The sequence below is a fragment of the Strix uralensis genome, chromosome 3 (assembly GCF_047716275.1).
Source record: "Strix uralensis isolate ZFMK-TIS-50842 chromosome 3, bStrUra1, whole genome shotgun sequence".
Taxonomy (NCBI): Eukaryota; Metazoa; Chordata; class Aves; order Strigiformes; family Strigidae; genus Strix; species Strix uralensis.
Genome location: NC_133974.1, coordinates 114663501 through 114688885, shown reverse-complemented (window position 1 = coordinate 114688885; position 25385 = coordinate 114663501).

The following is a 25385-nucleotide window of genomic DNA, read 5'->3' as shown; positions in this document are numbered from 1 at the left end:
AGTTGACAGCATGATAATTTTTTTAAATATATATATGTGTGAAAATAACATTCCTGATTGGTTTCCATACAGACCTGCAATATTTACCTTTTCACATGCAGTTAATATATGTGTTGCCTACAGAATTTTATCTAGGTAAGCCACAAAAGACAGGCATGTATTAGCAGCCACCCAAGGGTTTGGCACAAAATGGTCTTCAAAAGGCAGGCTACAATCTTTATGGATAAGCACATCTTTAAAATTTCTGGGTATAATTTCCTGAGTATACGCCATATACGTCACCACAAATAAAAGATACCAAAACCTCTCAGTCCGATTCTGGATTATAGTGGGTAAGGGAGAAACAGCCTTAGTTCCTGCGTATCCTATGTTGTCTTCTTCCTTCCTTCCTTACAGATGCAAGATCAGCCCATCAGCATCCTGGTATTGCACACACTGGGACACAGGCTTGGCTGTAACTATCTCTGCTTGGCTGTTCCCTCCTACAGACTGACCCTCAACCATCTGAGCATGCTGGACTCCACACTAAGGGTTTGTGGCCAGAAAAGGCTCTTTGTTTTAGGTTGTGCCAGCCCTCCTCAGGCCTGCTTAGAGGAATAAGGCTTTTCAGATCGTGTGCAGCAAAACAGCCAAGCTCAGAAGTTAAGGCAGACTAGTGAGCTGCTTACTATACCAACAAGCCCATAAATTACATCCCTTGTGGGAAAGGTCATGATGAACCCATGATGGGTTTCACACAGTATGAAAACCAGTGATAATTTGCCCAGGACAGAAGGGGAAAAGCACTCCCATCTCACAGCCTTATCTGCACCCAGTCAAACCATTCCACCTAAAAACTAGATTGCAATATTTTTGTACTAAAGACCAACTGTTTCATCTTTGCCTTCCTTGCTTTTTTCACACAGTTTAAAATATGAAAAGCAATTAAACATCTTTCTGGCTTATTATACTCAGGTAAGAACTCAATTTCATTAAATTAGAGTCAACCTCAGGAGCTTTAAATTCCAGAGTCAATATGCTGACCAGAATAACAGGGTTAGAAGTCAAGTACAATAGCATATAGGACAAGAAATATTTTCTTCTTTCTCAAATCAGTTTTAGTGGAACTTGTCTGCTCTGTTTATAAGACTTATTCCTTCACTTTTCTCTGTGAGAAACATCTATCACCTTTTTAAAGAAGAAAATCACAGATATAATAACTGCATATAAAACTTCTAACAAATATACATTTCTCTTTCTGAGAGCATATAAACCATAATTTGATTACGACAAATAATATCCATATAATTATAATTTAATCTTCTTATAATAATTTCTTATAGATTTCACCTTGAATCACTGTTTTAACACTTGATGAAAAAAACTAATGTGTCAAACATAGAAAGGAAATCTGGATTGAAACATATATGGGAACATAATTATACAGCAATTAAAGTACATTTGCATGATGATTACCAGAAAATTTAGAGCAACTGACATAGTAAAGACATTTTTCTCTTTTAATATGGTATGTTAGGTGATGTTCTTTCTTTTATTTTATTTTAGCAATTCCATTATCTTGATTTTTTTTTTCAAGTTTAATTTTACATGGAAACTTATTTAAAAAAACATTTTCTTGGAGACACTTAACTTTCTTGGGCTGCACACCTCACATAAAGCAATGTTTGGGTCACATCACTATCACTTTATAATTTTATTGACCTGAATATTAAACTAGCAGTCAATTAAACATGCCTGGTCATTCAGTGGGAAACACAACCCTTTTTCTAGGATATTATTTATATTTCAAGATACAAGATTACTTCAAATCTCTCTTGAGAGCAATTCACAATTGCACATTTTACAAAACACTGTAGTGTGAACCATCCTTCGTAACGGTCCCAGTCTATGAAGCACTTAAAATGTACTTAAGTCTCTTTGAAATAACCAAAAGACTGAATCAGTATCACTTTCTGAAGACTCCCACTGCTAATACAGTGAAATAAGTATGCTAGATATGCTTTCACCAGTGTGATACAGTTCTCCCTTTTTCTTTTATTTTTTATCTTTTTTTACAGAGAACCTTTGTACTCAGCTGCAATAGTTTTGTCATTCTTACTGGCTCTAGCTGTCCTCTAACTCTGCCTTAACAGCCCACAAGTATCTGTATCACATTAAAAATGTAATAGCTGCATCTGAAAGGGGATACATTTTCTAATATCTGTGATTTGCACAATGGACCAAATATCCAACCTTAGGCTATAAGTTGAGATGCATTTTTTTTTCAGCTAAGCCTTTTTGTATTCACAGCATAAATGGAAATTGGTATTTGTCACATAACAATTAGATTAAGATCCTAGATGCTATTCATCTGTGCACGCAAAGCTGGTAACAGGCACAAATATGCAAGTTTTGAATTATGTACATTTTTTAAAAGATTAGCCCATAACATCTCAACCACTTTCCTCACTGTCTTTAATCAAGTGCCTTGTTTAGTACTTAAACACAATTCACAGAACTATCAACAATGTAAAACTGAGAAAGCAGGAAAAAAGGATAAGAGCTATTGCACAGGAAATTAGTTTAATGGATTTATGACAACAGCAATGAATTGTGAATTAATGTGTAACTAGTGATTGATAAATCCTTGAAACAATCTGTCATACAGGTATGTCCCAACAGGTAAATTAAGGTAGAAGAGAGAGATTTACTAAGTGTTTGTTTACACTTGATAGAAAACATTTATTGTAAGATTAATTCATGATGTACTGTGACTATTTGACTATTTGACTATTCCTTTCCTTGTTTAACTTGGATGTTGTAAATGTTGTGACTGTCATTTAACAAGCTGTACTTGTTATTTAAAATAGCATTGCTTCTAGACCCCTCATTTCCAGAAGTATTGACAGAAATGAGAAAGCTGAAAAAGGGGTACTAAAGAGACTGACCTACAAGGAAAGACAGATCTGCCAAAATTGATATACTCTGAGAAGGAATATCAACATGAAATACCTGGGTAGACACAATTAGCTTTTCAAAGGCATGTCTTATGAGAGAGCATAATGGTCCAGTGGTTAGTGCCCAAGACTAGGACTTGAGGCAGCTGGCTTCAGCTTGGGTGAGATACTTGGGACTGAGTGTAATGAAACTTAACCCAAAGATCAACTGCAGCTCAATACCAGACCAGTTTTAGACTGAGCACTGTAGCCCTTTAGCTGACATGACACAGAGCTCACAACAAATGGCTCACCTGAGTGACGATCCAGGTAACACATGGCTTTTGCACTGGACTCCAAATTGAAGGAGGCCATACTAGTTTCAAGCTAGGTCAGACACATCTGCCCTTGGGACCCTCGATGTAAACGCAGTCTCTCCTTCATTTTAGTTCCCACCTCTTCCTATAACAGGATTGCAAGGGTAAAAGAAGAAAGCTTGTGAGCACTCAAACTACAGGAACAGAAAGAGGGAAGGAGTGAAATCTCACCACCTATGATGGGTAAATATGAATGCATCTTTAGATAAATAACCTGTCAAGATGTGATCAGCTCAGAAGTAGACATCTAAGAGAAGCTGAAGTCCAACCACTTATCAACAGTTTTCAGACTAGTACCAGTGACATTACAGCAAACACGGGAGAGACTAACCAGGAAAACATTTGGAAAAGCTCAGGTTGTTCCCCAGTGCATCTGTTTTTTTACATTTAAAAGCAGAAAACACAAGAAAACCTTGAAAACAGAACACAAGTGAAACAGTGACATCTGTCTGATTTTGCAAAGGACCTACAACAAGAGTTCTCACCAGTAAGACATGCCAATCATTTCCATGCGCATGATCTCAGAAACCAGTGATGATAATTTACTGGCCATAATGGTGCCTATTTCAGTGCTCATCAACAAAGGTAGGTTTGAAGAGGGAAGACTACACTCCGAAGTTCTACACTGGTGACCTCTTTCTGGTCATGGTCTGAGCAAATACCATACAGAAGGAATAAAAGCATACAAAATGCAGTCCACTCTCCTTAAACAAAATCTGCTTTCAAGATCTGGAGAAGAAAGAGGCAGAGTAGTGTCTTGCATAAGTAAGGCAAAAGCAAAATGGAGGCAGAAATCCAGCACTGGATGGCAGAGGTCTCCTGAAAGATAATTCTTTTCAGCATCATTTGTATAGTGCTTTGAACTGTTGGCATCAGAATATCTTACGTAATGACTGAATTTTGCACTCTGCTTTCCCTGCTCACCTGTTTGCTTTTATTTTGGTGTGAAACAGTCTCTGTTTAACATAATTTCAAACCTTATACAGTACTGTGTATCAGTGCCACAACACGATACAGGAGCAGAAACAGCTCCTTGTCTCAATAGCCTGAAAGCAAACCTGGTAGCAGCCACCACTTTCACTGCTGTGAAAAAGAGCAAGAATGGCACATCAGAGCAGTGCTGGTCTCTGCAGGATAGGTTGCCTCTTCTCCCAGGTGGCGCTGCCTCTGATCCCCTGCCAGATAAAAGGTATTTATTTCATATGCATCTTTTAAGGGAAGTAGTAGCTGTTAAATCCTTAGGAGAACATATGATAAGGCCTGAGATTCAAGCAGAAAGAAAAATATTGGATTGAGAATATATAAAAAGAATAATAAAAAAAAATATGTATATTTTAAAAGAGCTTACTGTATACATCAAACTGATCTACTGCTGTTAAATAATGGGTGTGCTTACAGGTTTTCTTTGTTGTTTAATTTCCTGCAGCCACAAGAGCTTTGTATTGTAATTCTGCTGCTATTTGTGACAGTTTGTGATGTTTTAATGATTTTGAAATGCAGTCTCAGTATAAAATTAGTGTTTGAGGCTCTGATCTATGTAGCGACCTCATCTATCAGGGGTCCTGGAAAGTCTGGACCAAATCAGGCAGACAAGAGTTAACAGAAGGATTCCTGGTGATTTAAGGGGAATCTGAATCAGCTTGCACTGCCTGAGGTAATAACAGTGCCTTTGAGGGCAGATAAGACAGAAAGCATAATGCCTTGAATTTAGGTGGTTGGGACCACAGGGACACAAGGAGGCAGAGGAGAGGGAGGTCTTCAGTTATTTGCTTTTTCACTATATGTAAATCTTGTAATTCTTTTTTCTCCTCAAAGGGTATATCCATAATTTAGATTTCTAAAGCCATAACTTAAAATCTACAAAACGTACAAAATAGTGTAGTGCACAATATAAATAGTGCAAATAAATTATGCAGAGGCTAAGGATGCATAGGTGTAAGTCCACAAGGAATCTTAGCGATATTGTTGTCTTGGCATTAATAAATCTTGGATTAGGAGAAGTAAAATTTCACTGTCTACCCAAAGTTCAAACCTGTCATCACCGCTTACTCTGTTTTCATTTGACTGAGTGCTGGTACAAAGGTATTTAGGACTTGATATTCTTTTTTGTACTTACTAGCCATAAAGTCTCTCATTGGTTTGACATTCTTCTCTTTATCTTAATTTTATCTCATTTAATATTAATTCATATCCTCTGTAAATATGCAATGTCGTGGTTTGAACTCAGCTGGTAGCCAATCACCATGCAGTCAGTTGCTTACTTTCCCCCCACCTCTCTGGTGAAATAGGGGAGGGACAAAAAAGGATAATTCACAGGTTGAATAAAAAAACAAAACAAAACAAAAACAGTTTAGTAATAGTAACAAAACAACAGTAACAATAGTAAGTCCAAACAGGTAATACTCAATGCAGTTGCCCACCACCCAGCCACCGGTACACAGCCCACCCCCAGCAGCGATCCTGACCGCACCAAAGATCCCGTCGCACCAACCGGAAGCGGAAGATGAGAGAGCACCACCTCCTTTATATACTGAGCGTGATGACACATGATATGGAATACTCTAATGGCCAAACTGGGCCCGGCCCTCCAGCTGTGCTCCCTCCCAGCTCAAGAAAAGTTAACTCTATTCTGGCCAAAACCAGGACATGCAGAATCACACAAATCTAGAAATTAAGGCAGGCAGTGGTCTCCGAAGCACACCTTGGCTGCCCTGGGAAAGGGGTAGAAGATGTATCTAAACAATCAAAAGAAGGTTTAACCCCTCATTCACATAAGGACAATATCCAAGGAGCAGGAGGCTGCAGCTACTGAGGAAAAAAGAAATATTGTTTGCAAACTTCTTCCTGTTTTGTTGAGAATGAATGATTTATTTAACCTTCTATCTGTAACTGTCCCTCTTGTGTAGTTCTCACCAAGCAGAAAGAATAATTCATAGTCATGTAAGGCAAATAAATGTTAGAGCAACCTCAGAACTGGTGTCCATAACAGAAACACTTTCCTACAATTTTCCTACAGTCACCTGGTAAAGTAATTGCCATGGTTTAACATTTCATTGATCCACAGGAAAAAGAGATTGGAGGCTACATAAATGGGTCAAGGCCATCACTCTAGGATGGAAAAACTGTCTAAGTAGTAAAATATATTATCCCAGGCACAGCTCTGTTCTACCATGGACAGATTATTACAGGTATCCATTCTAGCTAGACTTAAAGCAAAAACTAAGTGCATAGGAAATGCCATATTGCACTGGACAGGTCATCTCCCAGTCCAGCACTCTTTCTGTCTGTCTGTGGTAGCAGGGGACACTGGTCAGGGGATGCCTGGACACTCTCTGCTGTCGATTGCCCTCACACTCCCCCAGCATCCACAGATGGGATGAAGGAGGGCACATCCCTTCCTGTTCCTGATTATGAACCTGTTGTTCATGAATGTGCCTCTCTGATCCTGCTGATACAGCCCGCCCCATGTCCTCCTCTGGCAATAAATTCCAGATGTTACCTTCCTTACCCCTGGGTAAGGAAGTACTTCTTTTAACTGCTTCAAGTAATAGTTTAAGAAATACCCCTAGCACTGAAGTTTTACATTTGCTGTATTTACCACCTGCTAGAGTTTGTACATCTCAGCCATAGCCCTTGTCGGCCTCATGCTGTTTAGAACAGGTGTGCTAAACCAGCCTTCCTAGTGACTCCTCGTACAGAGCAGTTACAGCCCCAACACCAGTTCGATTGTCTTTCCTCACACATTCCCTTAGCTCTGTCCTGCCTGAGATGTGGACACCAGAATGGCACCAAAGTCATGTACCCACCACAGGTCTGCACAGGAGTGCAATGATTTCTTCTGTCTTTTCCCACTATCTCTTCTACTGAGCAGACACTGCATAAAATACTGCATTATCACCCATTTAAATTGAGTGTGAATCAGAACAACTTTATGCAATTATTCCATGTCCTTCCTTCTGCTTCCTAATTCTCTTTCTGCCCAAAGCACAAGTAAAATGGTGGTTTTCACAGCCAAGAAGAACGCATGCAGAAAACACATGAATCTTTTTTACCAGATTAGGGCCATTTCCATGTTTACCATTAGACCTTTCCCTGCAAATTACTGTTTAACTGTACCTTCTTTATGACCTAGCTCCAATGCTGTCAAGACAGAGCTGTATGAGCAGACCTTAATGCAATTTGCCATTCAGGGTCTAAAGGCAGAACAGATCATTAATTTTGATAAAAGCAAGCAAAGATTCAAACACCCAGGAGGGAAATGCTTAAGTGCATTCTCAATATTAGGCACATTATTTAAAAACTAGCTAGAATAAAGGCTTAAATGAGCTATACTGGCCAAAATGTCATTACCAATACCGATGTCCGTTAATTACATCTTCATCTCATCCTTAAACCTTTTCATTAGAGACGACCATTTTTAAAGCATTTTCATCTGAAAGACTATTCTCTGCTTCTCCCAATGGTAAAGAGTTTATAAAATGGCATATATAAGTAGTATAATCCAAAAGCAGAACACAGTATCTTTTGAAAGTCATCACACAAAATTATTAACAGTGATTAATGATTTTTGGATACCCAGCCCACTTTGGTTTTCAAGTCTTATTTTCAGTGCTTTACATACGTACATGCAAATCTAAATATATGCTTTAAATGAAGCAAAATAAAAAGTTAAGTGCCACAGGTTAATCCATCACAGTCATCTACAATCATCAATGAACTGTGACTGATTAACAATAAATAGCAAACATAAAATCCGGGAGGAAACAACTAAAATACATTTGCCAACTAGAAAACTTGAAATTAGATTTATTATTGAGAAGATAGGCAGCAACTGCATCTAATAGAATATGAAAGGAATACATTGCCGTAAATGTGGGTTGTGAGATATTGCCATGGCAAGATTCAGTGAAATATCACAATGTGTCACAGCCTTTACTGAAAAATCAAAAAGCAGAAGATTAGCCACAGTATAACCTTCTGAATCCTCACAGGTTTCTCCTTCAACCAGAGAGGACCTCATAACCAAAGAAAGGCTTTCACTTTCCTACAATCAAAGGAAACACATTTTATTTCTCACGTGCAGCTTACCTGAACTGCAAGAATGACTATTGATGCAATGATGACCAAACAATAGAAGCTAAGGTTCAGCTATTAATATCTCCTTTCTGCATGTAATCTGGCATTGCTACCAGGAAGAAACAGGCTGTACTTTTCCAATTCAAATATAATTAAACTTGTTCATGCTTCAGTCATGAACCTACCCGTAATATTTACTGAAACAATGTGCATGCCAACAGATTAAAAGCCAACAAAGGTCTATCAGCATCTTATTACTGGTAAGTGTTTGGGGGGTTTTTTGTGGGGTTGGGGTTTTTTTCTTTGCTTGTTTTGGGTTTGGTTTTTTTACTTCTTGCTTCTCTCTAGGTTCCTAATCAATATTAAAGACATTGTTTTAGAAACTACTAAATCAAGCAATCTCATGATTCTGCAGCTTTGATGACTGAGTAAATCTTTGCATAGGCAGAGACTAACAAGGTCAGTTTTTAATAATATTTTTCATTACTGTGTAAAAAACCCCTCTCAAAGTCTGACAGCATTGTGTAGGAGTAGTTCATCTGACTCTTCACGTCAGATTGAGGTTCAGAGTGATTTTTTTTTTCCCATGCAGGCCCATTATCAATGCTTCTTCTCAGAACATGTCTAGATAAAACAGGTTCCTAGCACTCCTCCTGCTCTCAAATATCTTCACCTGGCCTATACTGCTACTGTTCTCCCCTTTTTTTTTTCACTTTTCCTATTTTGTTATGTGCCTCTGTTGTCAGGAGAAAGTATTTTTTTTCAGTCTTCCAACACTATACTTAATGCCACACTAATGCTCCTACCAATATTCTGCGTACACCAAGAACGTTGTTTCTTGTGTCTTTTCAGACTGGAGCTCCAGAAAGATGTTCTTCCTCTCTCTGTGAATATGACAATACTGGCACAATTTTTTTACCTGTCCTGCTGAAATCTGAACATGTCAGACATGAATACTAAGTTTGACCACAATTGAGAGCTTCTTTCAAGCATAGATACACCTTTGCAACTCTGTGGCAAACAGACTGTAGTCCTTTGGTACTTGGTAGATTTACATTAACTGCAAATATATTCTAGTCACAATTAGTCATGTATCTTTCCCCATTATTCCTGAAACATCTGTTTTTTCACACTAAGGTATGATTTTAATAAATATAGAGGAAGATTTTACATTTCTGCATGGATACTCAGTAAGAATATTTAGCCGATGAGAGCTACAGAGGTCACACCTCATTCGTGTTTCAATATTTCTCTGTGCTACGTGAATATATTTACAACATATTTTCCTCTGCATTTCAGTTTTTGTTAATGCTTGTCTATCTCAGACAATTTAAACAAAAAAACTAAATAATATTTCAGTCCTTTAAGATTTGTGACAGCTATGTTACCTCGCACTTACTGACATGCATTTTGGAGCTAATTAAGGAACTACATATAGCATATCTATTAATGCAATTTATACACCTTAATGAAGACTGACAAAAAAAATTTAAAATAATTTGAACCCACAACTTCAAATACCCCTACAAGCTCCATTAAGGCCAGTGTTCCTATGGCAATTAATATAGCTACTAAAATTTCTTCCTCACTCTCAGCCAATGTCATATATTTGATTAATTTACACCCAAAATATTGCCCTCTCTTCTTTGTCACTGAGAAAATGATAAGAACTTGATTCTTTTTGATTAACAGTTTCAGTTGTCAACAGCAGTGGAAAATATCTTAATTTTTTTTTATGGGTTAATATTAGAGCTGATATTAAGTAAGCTTTTAAAACCTTTGTTCCCTGTTTATTTGTTACAATAATCAGAATTTTTAGGATTCTACCTCATAACAACATTGCCAGCATTCTCTTATTCGTCCGAGACATCTGCTATTTACAGAGGAAAAAAAAACCCTTCCCTAATGAAACCTAAAAAGAATCATCTCTGCATATACAAGATGGAATTCATTTAGACATGTGAAGAAAGGTATGGTTTCCCTACCTAAACAGTAATGATTCATGCAGAAAAATTTCTCTAGAACTACTAGCATAATATTTTTTCCCAAAATAATTATGGAACTGATTCACTCCTGCAGTCTTCAGTCCCAAAATACATTGAAATCAACTGACTTCAAAACTAGAATTATGCTACAATGCATCAGTTTTTACATATATTTAAACCAAACTATTTCCAGATGTATGTTCTTTTAATATTAAACACCCTCTACAATGCATGTGTTTCTGCACCTAAATATCAAACTACTCACATGTACTCTAACCCTTAGAGATTCCCTTACCCACTTCTTTTTGTTTGTGTAAGACAGAAATAATGAAATACTGAAAAATTATATAAAACAATGAAAAGCAATGAAGAGCTCTGTTTTCTCATCTTCCTTCACAAGGGCCTGTGAGTTCTTCTCTGCTCTTGGCTTCTCAAAGAGAAATAAACCCCTTTTCTTGAGGATCCCTTCCTTGGTCAAATATTGTGGGGTGCTCAGATTACATGTTCTCTTCAGTATCTTTCCATCTTCTGAGCACAGATGGATTTCCAAACTAGAAGAGTACTTACAACATGTATTTTACAAACTGGGAAAGTCTGTATGTTATCTGTATCTTGAGCGCTCAAAGGTTCAAGGAACAAAACACCACCTTCTACTGATGAGGACAGCCATACTATAGAGAGGCAATTGGACTGAATCTGTACATCATTAAAGAAGAATGGGCAGAAAGTAAGCACATAGGACATGAACATAAGCAATAGTTTAAATCTTTTGAGATTTTATGAAGGATATTAGTAAAGCAGTGAACTTCAATTTCTGCTTAACTGATTTTTTTCTTGAGTTGGTTTGCACAAGAATAGCAGTTACACAGTTGTAGAAATCAAAAATTATATAAAAAAAAAATTAAAATCTGCATTATTGAAAATGTTACTACCTAGAGACTGCTTATTCAAGAGACGCTTAATTTCACAGATAAATTTACTAATATGTTACAACTCAGTATCAAAATTGAAGTTAAAATCGCACATTATTCATCAATACATACATAAGAACATACAAATGGAGATCCATTTTCGGAGCTCTGTATTTGCCTGTTTAAGCATGACTCAAGATCCAGCCAGAAAATCTTTGTATTTGCTCAGTTTCGGGTTTTGACCTTAATCATTCTAAAATGTGTACGCTCACCTTGGGTGTTTCTCCTGCTTAAAGATTCCATCCTTCAGTCATGTTAAGCTAGGATCATGGATGTCCTTATATTTGTTACTAAATTCCTCACAGTGCAGTACTATCACCACTTTGTGTATCATTCTCAGTAATACCACAGATATCTGCAGAAGCCATTTTGACTTTTAGCTTTCACACACTCCATTGAAATAGGTTTAAAATGTAAGTAAAAAATGTATAATCATCAATAATAACAATCAAATAACAAAACAATGACAATCTTTGATTTATCATTATGTTTTCAGTATTTTTCAGTAAAAGCCGTTGCCTGGTACCAACAAATCACCCTAAGACTTTACATAATTCTGAATTTATGTTCATTTCTCATTAATCCAGATTTCTGGGGTGTTTTTCTTTGAGCTTTTAAACAAAATGTCCGTGACTATGGCAGAATAGCCTTTTAGCCAAGAAAAGAACATACTTTGCTGAGAAACTGAGATTTATAATGAGACAAAATTTACAAAGATAAATTTAAATCAGAGACAAAATCATGTTGGACTAGGATTTTCCACCTTAACATTCATGCGTTATTCCTTCTAACATTCCAGGGAAATACTTCCCAGTATCTTTTTTCTGCTATTTCGTTTTTTCCACTTTTTCTTTTTAGTTGCATCCTAGCAGATGCAGCACAGCAGAATCCATATTAAATTATCAACTCTTTACTGAGTCTGTAGACTAAACAAGCAGATCAAAACTTTATGCAAATCACATAACCACTACTTGATGAAGATTTTTTGCCAATAGGTATCTTAAATTGACACAGATATTGGATTAAGTGCTAGAGAAGATAGGACAAATCTGTTTTCCAACCACAAAGAGCATGATTGAGACTTAGCAGCTTCCATCTGAGTATCTGCACCGCACTGGAAACACACAGTATGGCCATCCTGTGATAATGGCTGCGATAACAGAGATTCACTTCCTATCTGCCTCCTCAGGCGCTTGTTATTGTCACTTACTGTCTAAACAGTAGTCATCAAGGACATACATGTCCTGAATTTAGATTAGACAAAATAACCGGTCAAAAATTTAGTCAGTGTTAAATGACAGAACACACATGTAAAGCATTTGTGCTTGTGGTCCAACTGGTGATGGTAGCTGGAAGCAGTCAGCAGTTAAAACCAACACCCAACATCACAGTTAAAACCAACACCCAACATCACTCCCTCCCCCTCTCTGCAACTCCACAATAAAATGGCACTGAAACAATCTAGGAGTTCTATCTCTCTTGCCTCAGATATTGTACTGGGTCTGGCTGAGCCGGAATTGGTTTTCCCCCGTAGCAGCCCTCAGGGTGCTGTGTTTTATGTTGGGAGCTGGCAGGGTGTTGATAGCACTCTGGTGTTGTGGCTACTGCTGAGTAGTGCTTACACAGCACCAAGGCTCTTTCTGACATTTCCCCCCCCCCCAGTGGGACAGGGTGGGCAAGATCTTGGGAGGGGACACAACCAGGACAGCTGACCCAAACTGACCAAAGGGATATTCCAGACCATATGATGTCTGCTCAGTATAAAGCTGGGAGAAAGGAGGAAGGGGGTGGGGTCACCCTTGGTCCTCCGAGGCAACCACTACGTGTATTGGAGCTCTGCTTCCTGAGAAGGCCCAACATCACCTGTTAATGGGAAGTAGAGAATAAATCTGTTTTCTTTTTTTTTGCTTCCGCGCGCGGACCTTTGCTTCGCTTTGCTTATATTAAAACTGCTTTTGTTTTACCCACAAGGGTTGGTTTTTTTTCTATCTTATTTTCTTTCCCCTCTTTGCCCTGTTGAGAAAAAAAGGGGAAAGGGGGGGAAGTGATAGAGCAACTTGGTGGGTACCTGGCATTTAGCCAAGGTCAAACCACAACAGATATATATATATAAATCCATAAAGTGCTAGGTCATTAGGCTCCGATTTTCAAGGTCATCAAATATCTATGAGCAGTTGCTTGATGGTTCAGGGCCTCCAACAACTCAGTGGTAACAAAGAGCACCAAGTGGGAAACTACATGTCTAGAAATAAGCTGTCTGGTTTTGCCAACATTAAGACAGTAGGAATTGTAGAGTATGGTGTGGGGGAGGAATTGGAGACATAAAGAATCTGTAAGTGTGCAGGTTTGCCAGATTGCACTCTGCTACATCACTACTACCACCTCACTGTAAGAAGCTCGTCCATAGGACACCGACAATGCAAGACACATCCAAAATACACTCAGAAGTTTACAAAATCCACAAAATTAACTCAACAGAAATCCGGAGGCAGGATTTTTCTTTAATGTGATTGAAGTTAATGTACCACACTAAGAAGATACTACATAGAGCAGAGAGCATCTGATTTATTCATAGGAAAATGTTAGGACCTCTACTTTAAATTTCAGAAGTTCAGAATGAGTTTACTGCTGAATACAGGATATGTGAAGCATAATAAAAATGTACAAGTGAACACCACAGGGTATGGAAAACCCACAATAAACTCTATTATTTTTTAAGTAGTTGATGCAGTTTTTGATATGCACAATGACTGTGAAATGTCAAATAAAACAGTACTCCAAGGAACATGGTATTGATCAAATCTGAGACTTTAAAAGTAATGATTTCTGTTGCTGAGCAGACCTGCCTGATTTACAAACAAACTGCATAATAAATAAAAAAAATCACTTTAACTATTCAGTGGAATTTGAAAATAAAAGCATCATCAGCTGCTAAGCCAAATCAACATGAGTTAATGGTGTTCAACAACAGATTTGCTTCCAGCTTTATAAAGGATTGTGTGCAGTCCCAGTGGCTGATAAAGAATACAAAGAACTCTGGGTTGTCTAAGTATAACACACTAAGTTCAGTACCTATAGATTTAGAAAAAACCTGTACCTAACCTGATTCAATTGACGTATATATAAATGTGGAAGTATATATAAATGCGGAGGGTTGCTGAAGCAGGTCCTCTTGGAACATATTTCTGGGCACGTGAAGGAGAAGGTACTGAAAATAGTCAGCACAGATTTACCAAGAGTAGGTTATGCCTGAACAACCTGATTGCCTTTTAGGTGAAAATGAATGAATCTGGGGACAAGGGGAGAGCAAGAGAGACAATTTACCTGAACTTTTTCAAAACTTTTGACACTGTCTCCCAAAACAGCCGTGTATCCAAATGTGGTCAATACAGTCTATATACATAGACAACTACATGGATTGAAAACTGGTGCAATGGACAGGCTCAGAGGGCAGAGATACATGGATCATACTCTACCTGGAAGTAGCAAGCAGAGTCCTCTTGGGGCCTATCCTGGGATCTGTCTTCCTTCACATCTTTATGACCTGGAGGAAGGAAGCCATGGAGGCCACTCTCATCAAGCTTGCATGTGATACCAAATTGGTGGTGGTCATGTCAGGGGGAGCAGTTGATGCACTCAAGGGCAGGACTGCTGTTCAGAGGGATGGGCTGGAAGAATGGGCCAACAGGAACCCTGTGAAATTCAGCAAGGACCAATGCCAAGTCCTTCTCTACCTGAGAAGGAGGAACCCCTCGCAAGAACACAGCCTGCAGCTCTGTGGAGAAGGAAGGTTAGGTCTTGGCAGACACTGACCTGGTTGTGCGTCAGCAAGGACCCTTGGCAGCAATGAAGGCCAACGGCATCCTGGGCTGCATTATCAGCAGCACACCTGGTACATCAAGGGCAGTGACTCTCAGCACTTGTTACACCACATCTAGAATATGGCATCCAGTTTTGGGGCCTCCAATACAACTCAGGCATCAATCAATTGGAAGAAGTTCAGTGAAGGGCCACTGTGATGATTGGTGTCTGGAGCATTTGTGCTGTGAGGAGAGGCTGAGGAACATAGGCTTGTTCAGCTTGGAGAAGAGATGGTTTTAGGGGAGACCTAGCAGAAGCCTGACAGTACCTATGACAAGGTTATAGAAGACAGAGCCAGTGTGACCTGCAGTGGTCTATGACAGGAGGATGAGAGCCAACGGGCATAAACTCCAACAGCATTTAAGGAAAAGCTTTTCCATCTTGAGGAAAAATCTAGCAATGGCAGAAGTTGCCCAGAGGGTTTGTGCACTCTCCATACTTGGATGCTTTCAAGATCCAACAGCATAAAGCCCTGAGCAACTTGGTCTGATCCTATAGCCAACTTTTGTTTCAGCTGGAGGTTGGATTAGAAACTTCCTGAGGTCCTTTTCCAACCTGAACTATTCTACAAGTCCATAATTCAGTGAGTCATTCATGTTAAGTAATACAGTCCCAAGTTTGAAGTCAGAGAGTAAATAATATTAAAAAGGCAAAACCTTTCTAGCCACTGGAAAGAGTAGCTCTTCAGATACTCCAAAACTTAGCAGATAAAGGATTACATCCTTCTGCACTCCTAAAGAGGGTGTTAAATTTCAATATAGCTACCTAGAAGTTAGGCTTCTACATCAAGCTAGTTATCTACAGCCAGTTAGACATCTCTAAGAAGCTGTTCCTGTTGATCTTAGTTGATTTACAATTATCGCATTCAAGCACCACAGAAGTGCTGCCAATAAACTGGCAGCCAGCAGCTACTAGAAACAGGCAGATATGTATCATTTTGCTGTCCATAGGCAAGACTGCCACTGCAGCAACACTAATGTTTGTGGTAACAACATATTTTCACCTTACATACAAGCAGCTGTACTTTGGATTTTAGCTGGCTTTTGTCATTGGGAAAAAGTTCCGTTTCACAGATACCACTATAGTATAACAGGTGGAAATGTTGCCTTAGTAATTGTGACCTTTGTAGTGAAAGGCATGCATAATTGTGCTTGTAGAATGAAGCATCTGACTGCTATGTGCATATATATATATTACCATTAAAATGCCATTACTTTAATAGTTGCAGTGTGACAACAGTCATAAGGATTAGCAGGAGAAACCCTGCAATTATTTTCTTGGAGTTTATTTAAAATATTTTATTGTTAATAAGGTTGGAGGATAGAGTCTCCTACTAAATTAGCTAAAGAGTTTATGAGACTTTGCAAGCCATATATGCATTAGTCTCTGTGTTGTTAACTCAGGATAGTGTTTAGGCTTACCGAATCTACACAACAATAAAGCTTTGTTTTCTAAAAAAAGTTAAATTCAGTATATTCCAAAATAACTTCAAATTCTGACAGTCTTAAATTATTAATAAGGCTACTGTATCTAGTTTATATTTAAATTATTTGCCCAATTTTGAAAAAAAACCTCATTTCTGGACCAAGTCTAACACTTCTAACCTGATCACACATTTAACAACATGAAATATCTTTTAATCAGAGATCTGTAACAAGGTCCATCCTTGACTGTGTTTATGGCTCACATGCAATCTGCCAGAAACAGACATGCAGATGTCTATACAACAGGTTTCTACAGAAGTACAAGCCACTCTGATGACAGTAGGTCCCTCTCCAAAAAAATTTAGTACTTGAAATATGTTCCATATGCAGCATCAGACTATAAAGCCTTGATTTGCATTGTTATTTCTATGCCCTTGTGGGCATAGGAGCATGGAGAAGAGGTGGCATAGGCAGATTTTCACCTGAAGGCATGACTCTTTCCCCTCATTTAAGTTGTATATTTCTGTTACAGTGGTTTCTCACTCTGCACGTGCATAGAAGCTCTTTAATTCTCCAAACACTCTGTAAAGTTTTTGAGTTTTCTGATGTATCTGAACAGACATGGTCTTCCATTCAGAAATGAAGACAACTAGACATCTCTGCCAATATGTTCTGGGCACACACCAGCTCTGAAAACTGAGTTGCTACTATCCAGTGTCTGACTACAGAAGAACAAGACAAATAATTTTAGTCAGTTAGCATGTATTTGCATAATTGTTTGACCAGGAGAAAATGCGTGAAAATGTTGAAGAGCAGCATACACATGTCCTTTTTTACTTAATTTTGTCCAATGTTTTTGCGTTTTTTTGTTTTGTTTGGATTCTGTTTTATTGGGGGGGGGGGGGGGTGCATAATATGTCGCATATATTTTGCATAATATCAGTTCAGTGGGAATAATCAAGTTGTTAGTGCAGGACAGCCTTAGTCTGACAGATCAGCAGCTTCACAGATTCCCCCAAACCCTGACAACAACACAGTGCAAGGGCTGGTCTGTCTTTCCTTCAATTTCTTACCTTCACATTTTTATTTTTATTTTTTAAATCTGTCTAAAGCAGGTTGCATTTTCCAACTGTTTTCAATAAGTCTCTCCCTCCTCGCTTCACTGGTCCATGATATCTCTCCATCCATGGCAAATTTCCATATCTCACTTTTCTCATTAATTTATTTGAATACCAATTTGCAATAAGAAACTACTCAAAAGTTATGTTATCGCATAATGTCATTCCTATCATTTAGGTTAGTACAATCTTTCTAGTGTTGAATTAAATTTCCAGCCAAAAATACTTCCTTATTCCTTGTATCTAAAGAGAATACTGGGGATCCTTAGAAGCACTTGACCCATTCCCAGCAAGCCTAACTGGTATATACAGAGCGCCACACCACATCTAGAGCTGACAGCAGCTTCCACACTGCTATGTGTACTGAAGACACACCTCCCTTCAGCATACACTCAGCCTGTATTACTAGAGTCCAGCCTCAATACTGTAGTGGAAAATCCTAGAAAGTGCCAGTACAAAAACAAAAAAAAAAAAATCACCTTTGAACAAGTCTGGGAAAAGCACAAAGCCAATTGAGGTTTTCTGCTGGATTCAGAGGGCTTTTGGACCAAGACCTCTGAAGAAAAACAGATTTTCAGCTTTGCACTGCACCCACTCCATAGGATACAAAAAACATTTTTAGTGAAAAATGGAATAATGTTTATGACCACCACCAGTTGAAGAGAAAAAAATGCCAGACATACATGAACTCAGTCTCTCCAGTGTCATATCGCTACCAGAAATCCCACAGAGATATAGAGATCCCAATCAATACAGAAGAGTACTACTGAAGTAAAATATTAGAAGTGTGACATTTGAGGAGTCACTCTATTTTCCAGTCCTTTAGGAAAACTATATGAGATGCCTGGGAAGCTAGATATAAAAAAACCCAGCCATTTTTTAGCCAGAATTTCCAGGAGGGAGGAAGAACTCTTCCTCTCTCAAGTGTGGCACAGCTGGAGCACCAGGAGCCGAGGAAGTGCCAAGGAACCTCCATTCCCCTAAACTGGAACAACCTGAAAAGGGACAAAGTGCACTAATTACCATCTACAAGAGAAAAAGGTATTTTCTGTTTTGAATTTTAGCCCTGAAGGGGCTAAAAGCCCTTAAGGGGACTGTCATTTATACCAGGTTTTTGCTGATAGCACAGAACTGTGCTGTCTTTGTTCTGGAAGCCAAAAAAATTATTTTAGTCTGTGTTCGCCTGACATCCAGGAACTAGATTAAATGACACATCAAAACAAGGGTTAGTCTGGTTTTATTACTGCTCTGTGTATATGTGTGTATCTATGTACAGACTAGAGCAAATTATAGTAAAACTGCCTAAGCCATTTTGGGTTTCAAGATCTTAAAATAACCAACTTCTGAGTCTTTCTCTATCAGCCTTATTGTTACATTAAAACTACACTGTTCCCAGAATATTCTTGTGTCATTCAATAACATTGCATTTACAGCTGCCTCTCTCTCCCTTTTCCTTTCTTTATGCCTATGGTTGCCTTTCTGTTTCTCCATAGCCTGCAATAGCCCTCCAAGGAGCAAAACAAAACAGTTCTGTATTGCTCAGGAAAAGGAATCCATCTCCTGACTCCCAGCTGCGATATGAGAGAGTCGTCCGCACTGAACCTCACATCAACTTCACCTGCAAATTCCTCCAAGCAATAAGAGGGAAAACAAGAGCCAGTAATTCACAATAAAAATATTCACATTAAAGTGACTATTAGAGGCATCCTATATAGACAGCTCTCTAACAAGACAGAAAATAGTACAGCTGAAGAAGAATTAGAGTGAAGAATAAAATGGCTGTGGAATATTAGTATTTCCTGACTGGGTCATATTCTCAAATGTAACACTGAAATCAGTTTTATTTTCCTCAGAAGGATGCCTTCACTATCTTGCTTTTATATCGCCAAGGTTTTTGTACCACAGATTTTGTCCTAATTATTTTCAAGCTTATTCCTTTTCTTTCTGGCACAGTTAAGTTCCCTCCAATTCCACACACCTCAGCCTGGGGCTGCTCACCTGAAGCCTGCTTTCTGGAGGCTATGCGCCTTTCTGGTCACCAGGGCTTTGTCCCTGAAGTGCTGTTTATTGTATACATCAGATTCTATTTCTGTCTTCCATTTGTTAGGCATCTACAGAGAGCTGATTATGTTTTACTTCCCTACCTTCTCAGCAGCCACTTAAGGTTACATACATATTCTCACAAATAATTTAAGAAAATCAAAACCTGCTTCCAACAAGCAGAGGATACAGAATGAAGGCTTAAACCTAAAACTAGTTTTTACTAGATACTACTTTTATGTTTCCTGTGGTTCTGCCAACAAGAAAAAGATGGTCAAGACACCACATGAATTAAAATTATTATTCTCATGAAAGAAAAAAAAAATCAGTTTTGCCACTTGATAATGAACAGGTATTTTAAAACCAAAGCCACTTTTGAAATCCACGGAGGGTTTTTGTGTGTATGTGTGAGATTTTAATAAAATATTGTGTTTAGAGAGTTATAATAGGTTCTTCTGACTCCACCTTTGCAGGAGGGCTGAGTCAGGGCAAGGGATGAAAGAAGCAGGTATAGGATGTCAGCTACGCTATTTGAAATAATGTTTTTCTTGGCATAGCCTGAAAACCCTACACCAGCATTCAGTCTGAAAAGGTGCTAAATAAAAGATTGGCTACATGTAAAATTAAATTAGGCAGCCTGATTGTTTTGACAAAAAAGTATGAACTGGTGAACCTGTATTACTCGGAATTGCCTAATTGATTATGTTGATGAGAGATCTCAAACTCACAAAACAGCAACAGCCCCAACTCCATATGAAAAACATGTCAACAGTTCTTCCTGCATTTTAACCAGGTACCAATTTAAGCCATTTATAGCCTTTGTCATTATCTGGGAAATTTGACTACATAAACCATCTGATTTCTAGTTGATTTAATTAAATGTCTGTATTATCAAATCCTTCTGCTAATATAATATTCATTATGATAAAGGCTATATCAGATCATGGACACTGGAGAATGAGTAAATCTTTGTATGCACCCATTGGAATGGGATGATTTTTAGACAACAGTTAGGCTGACACAAGGTTTTCTTCTAGAAAGTGGATCCAGAAGGAATAGCATTTCCTCGGAAACAGAAGAGACAGAGTTGTTTAAAACAACTGGTATTAAACCAGAGCACTTGAGCAGTGACCCAATTCCTGAAGAACATCCCAATATGGAGAAGTGAAGTATATCATCAAATAATACACCTCTGTCTATATTTACATCTACAGAGGGAGACATAATGTATTTTCTGGGCTACCTATGTGAAGACTGATGTATTTTTGATCTATTGTCCTGTGTCTTTTTGCTTCTCAACATATATTCATGAAAAGGTGAACTGTTAGCCTCAGGGAGCCACAAGACTGGAGCTCTCAAACATGGAAAGTTGATGAACTTGGAGTGTCATTTATCCTGCAGCTGCTGGAAAGCAGAGCCCCAGCTTTTGCAGAGGCAGGGTTTGTTCATTCTGAAAGTCCATCCTCACCTTGCTCAAGTTCAGGAAAGATTAAAAAAAGCCCAAGCCTGATACACAGGCTCCAAACTCAGTAAGACAGGAACCTCCAACTGGGAGAGATTTCCCAGCTTAATGATATCATTTATCAGTCTTTTTTTTTTTTTAAAAAAAGAATAATCTCTAAAGCATTGTCATCAGAAAATTATCCTGCATTTGTGAGAGAATTACTGTTACACTGATTTCTGTCACATCCTTAAAGCTTTTAGAATCAACAGAGACAAGAGTAGAAAAAAAATTATCGGTATGAGAATTTTCAGCTTTATTTGTAGTACTTGTATTTGTAAAAGACCTAAAGATATTGACTGTCTAATTTAATTGCCTAAGGGCAATACTAGTTATCAAAGAAACCCCCAAAAAAATTATTAAATACTTAAAACTCCTTATTGAAAGTATAAGCCAGTAAATGTCAAGATGAAGTGAGTCCTGCATTTATCTCCTTTTTACTTTCTGAAGATAGTTCAATTTAGATTCTCTACAGAGCTATACTTCCTACTTAGTACATATTTCCATAATGTTGCATGTCAATTAGAGCAGTAAGTCTGTAAAGTTTATTGATTTTTGGGGATCATTTTATCAAAATATTTCCTCCTTTCTATAGGGAGCCCAAGTGTCTGATTACAAGTCTCCAGGAGGATGCTGGGAAGAGACAGACAAGGTCTGAGTTCTCCTGACTGCTGAATATTCATAGAAGGTGCCTGCAATGATGTAGTTGGATAAATGATATCTAGACATCTGTCTTATACCTAAGATAAATTATGTTTTAAACCCATGTCAATACAAAGACACAGAGCATATTCAAAATATTAAGAGTTCTCCATGAACAAGTTAACGATCATGTGAGCGTAAGTGATCAAATAACAGAATTCCTGGGCATTAATTACACTTTTGGCCAAGTGGGAGGAATAACTCCTCTTAGAATAAAAACCTTGGTATATCTAGCATATCTCAATGCACATGGCTTTTGGCCTGGTGCACATTTATCATTTCATTGTATACAATCCTGACTGGGCTGCCCCATTTAATGATTCCTTCTAGACATATTGTTCTATAGTCCTTTGACTGTTCAGGGCTCTTCCAAAGGAGCTTTAACTTTACACCCTATTTTTGCAGCTGAAAATTCTAAATGTGATTTGCTGGCTGGCTGTCAGTGAATTAATTGACAATACCAAGACTGGAGCTTATACTGCTATTTGGCAGACCAAAATTCCACTATAGATTAGGAGAGTGCTCTCTCTGACACATATCACCTTTAATTCAATAGTCACAAATAAAGTTTCCTGATATGCCAGATGTTTCTACTATCCTGTTGTAGAAAGTAAACTGCAAGAAACCCCATTAGACTTTCTTAGGAGGTTCCCACCCCTTATCTGAGAAGTGACAGCTGGTGATGTGTGCAATATTAATTATCTGCAAATATGAAGTTTAAAAGGTTAATTTAAATACATTATTTTAATACTTCAAATAACACATTATTTTGCCATATACCAATGGATATTCTTCTAATATTTCAAATATCACACAATTCCCCATCTGCCAATGGGCCATGCAGGTGCTCCTACACAGAGCAAAGCATGCAAATCAGACTGCTAAGAACAAAACCCCTCAGATGATAATTTTACTGGCACCTGAAGTAACTTTCTTTTCTATTGAGGTTGTATTATGCCTAGTACCATTCCATTCAGAACTTTATTTTCCTAAATCTCTCATTGATATGAATAGGATTTAGCATATGAACAGGAGACAAAAGGTCTGCTAAATTGCAGTCATGAAAAAAAAACTTATATACAGATTTTTGCTTCCTATAACAGCTTCATAAACTACAAACAACTACATCTTATAGTGTGTGCAGTACCGTAACTCACAATGTATTTATTTAACACAGTATCTTGGAGGTGATCTTGGGTTCCTCACCTCTATGTCTCACTACAGCAAAAAGCAGATCCCTTCATTCTCAAGCAATAAAAGACAAAGTGAAAGCAGTAAACTGAAGTATCAATGGTTGTCTCAGTTGCAGTGATTACTATATGAGGTAATGATGGAAAGTAGAATAATCTCAGACAGTGTCACTGCACAGAGGTGCCAGAGGAGGATACAAGTTAGTAGGAGAGATTAAATTGGCATCCTCAGAGATCTGAGTATAAGGGACTTAACTCCCCTCCTGTGAAGGAGTTACACCTGGCAGTGGCACCCAAAGCTCTCCTGCACAGTCTGTGAGCACCCTACGAAAAGCCTTGGGAATCTGGCACATCTAAGGTACACACAAAACCCAACTGGCTGCATGCAGAAGGACAAAACAGAGGCTCTGCTTTTTAAAAACCTTGGCCCAAGTATTGTCAGGATTATTTTATATCAATAATTAATGTAACTAATGGGCAGCATATATGCTTGTACTGAATCTTCGTGGAAAATACTACTATTGTATTCATGGGGTTTTTTTGTTTTGCACTTCAAGAATAAACATAACTTCAGGGTGGAAAAGAGACACTGTAGCTTTAATTTATTATCTGTGTTTAAAAAAATTGAAGTATTTACGACTCCAGGAATCTGAGGTAAACAATTAAGGAGGTGCTGCTGTTTGCTATTGCTTAGAGGTGATGGAGCATGCAGTGCATGACATGAGCAATTACTGGACCCTGTGAAAATTTCTGTGTTGGCATACAAAGGTCTCTGTCTTGATTTGAAGCAACCACCAAAGAAAAAAAAAAAAAAAAACAAAAAAAAACCTGTAAGAATTAGTTGCCAAATCTAGCAAAGCCCCAAGCTTTATTGAGCAATACTTACCAAGGGATACCAAAATAGTCCAGCCCACATTTAAGAGGTTTACACATAAGCAGCAAAGACATTAAGCCCTTTTCTTTACTCCAGAATGATATTAGAGACAGTATAAATACTGCAGCTGTGGTGCCTGTAATGTAGCAACTCTATATCTAGACACAAGAGAAATTTATTTTTTTTCCTTTCAAACGCTTCTCTCAGCCCTGATTTCTAAACTGCTCTTCAGTTCTTTCCCAACGCTAACTCAAGCCACAAGAGAACAAACATTCAAAATCCCTCCTACTCTAATTAAAGAGGGCTTGTCTTATATTGCTATGAGGACACCTTCTGCCCCGTCTCAGGAAGCTTGATGGTCTCTATTTTGAGAGATTATCAAACTCAAACAGGACAAATGAGCTTCTGAGTCATTGTTCCTCTTTCTTTTCTATAATAATTAAAACTGGCTGACAAAAAGAATCCTCAAGGTTGACTTTCTTTTATTAGGGTCAGCTAATTAAACCATGATATTTTGAAAGTGCCTATCACTTTCATATCAGAGGAGGAAATATTTCAAAATATCTTCAGGACTCAGGGCTTCAAGAAACAACAATTGAAAATCTTATATATTTAGGACCTCGACTCCTACTGACAAGAAACGTGTCTCCAGCTTCTAAGTCATCTAGCTATTTTGAAAATGCCAGCCTGAGTGCAAAGTCGCTATTTGCAGCCACTAAACGATAAGAAAGCTCACAGGATGTTCTAAGTACAAGTCTCACGCTTTGGTAAGGACATGGAGTTCCCATGCCTACTGGCAGGGTAGATGGTCAGCATCTAACCAAATCCTATTTGTCCCCCATACAGAAGAGTGGAGGATCTATCAGACCTGGACCCCCTCTTCAGCAGCTCTTCATGACGACAGACAGTGACCCAGCAGAACCTTTTACAGACCAGGCTCAGAGCTAATTTCTAAATTGTTAGAGTAAATTTACATTGAAAAATTGCATAAAAGTGTTTTTCATCTATTAACAGAACTATTCTATGTTTACTCAAAATATTCAGAGTAGGCCTTTTCCCCAGCAGATACAGAGGCACAGCTCCACTGAAGTTAATGGATCTGGACTGATTGACACCAGTGGAGAGGCTAGCTCAGGATTTGACTGTTTTAATACTAAACAGATTTCATTTGGACTCTAATTTCAACACACTGCACCTCCTCAGGCACTCATTTGATATCCTGCATGGCTAATTTGTACTAAACATAAAATATGCATGTTTGCTGTTGTCTACGGGACTAAAATATTCAACCAACCCATGCATGCTAAAGTCAGGTTCCCCTGTACACTCCAGAGTCATAAGAATATGCTAT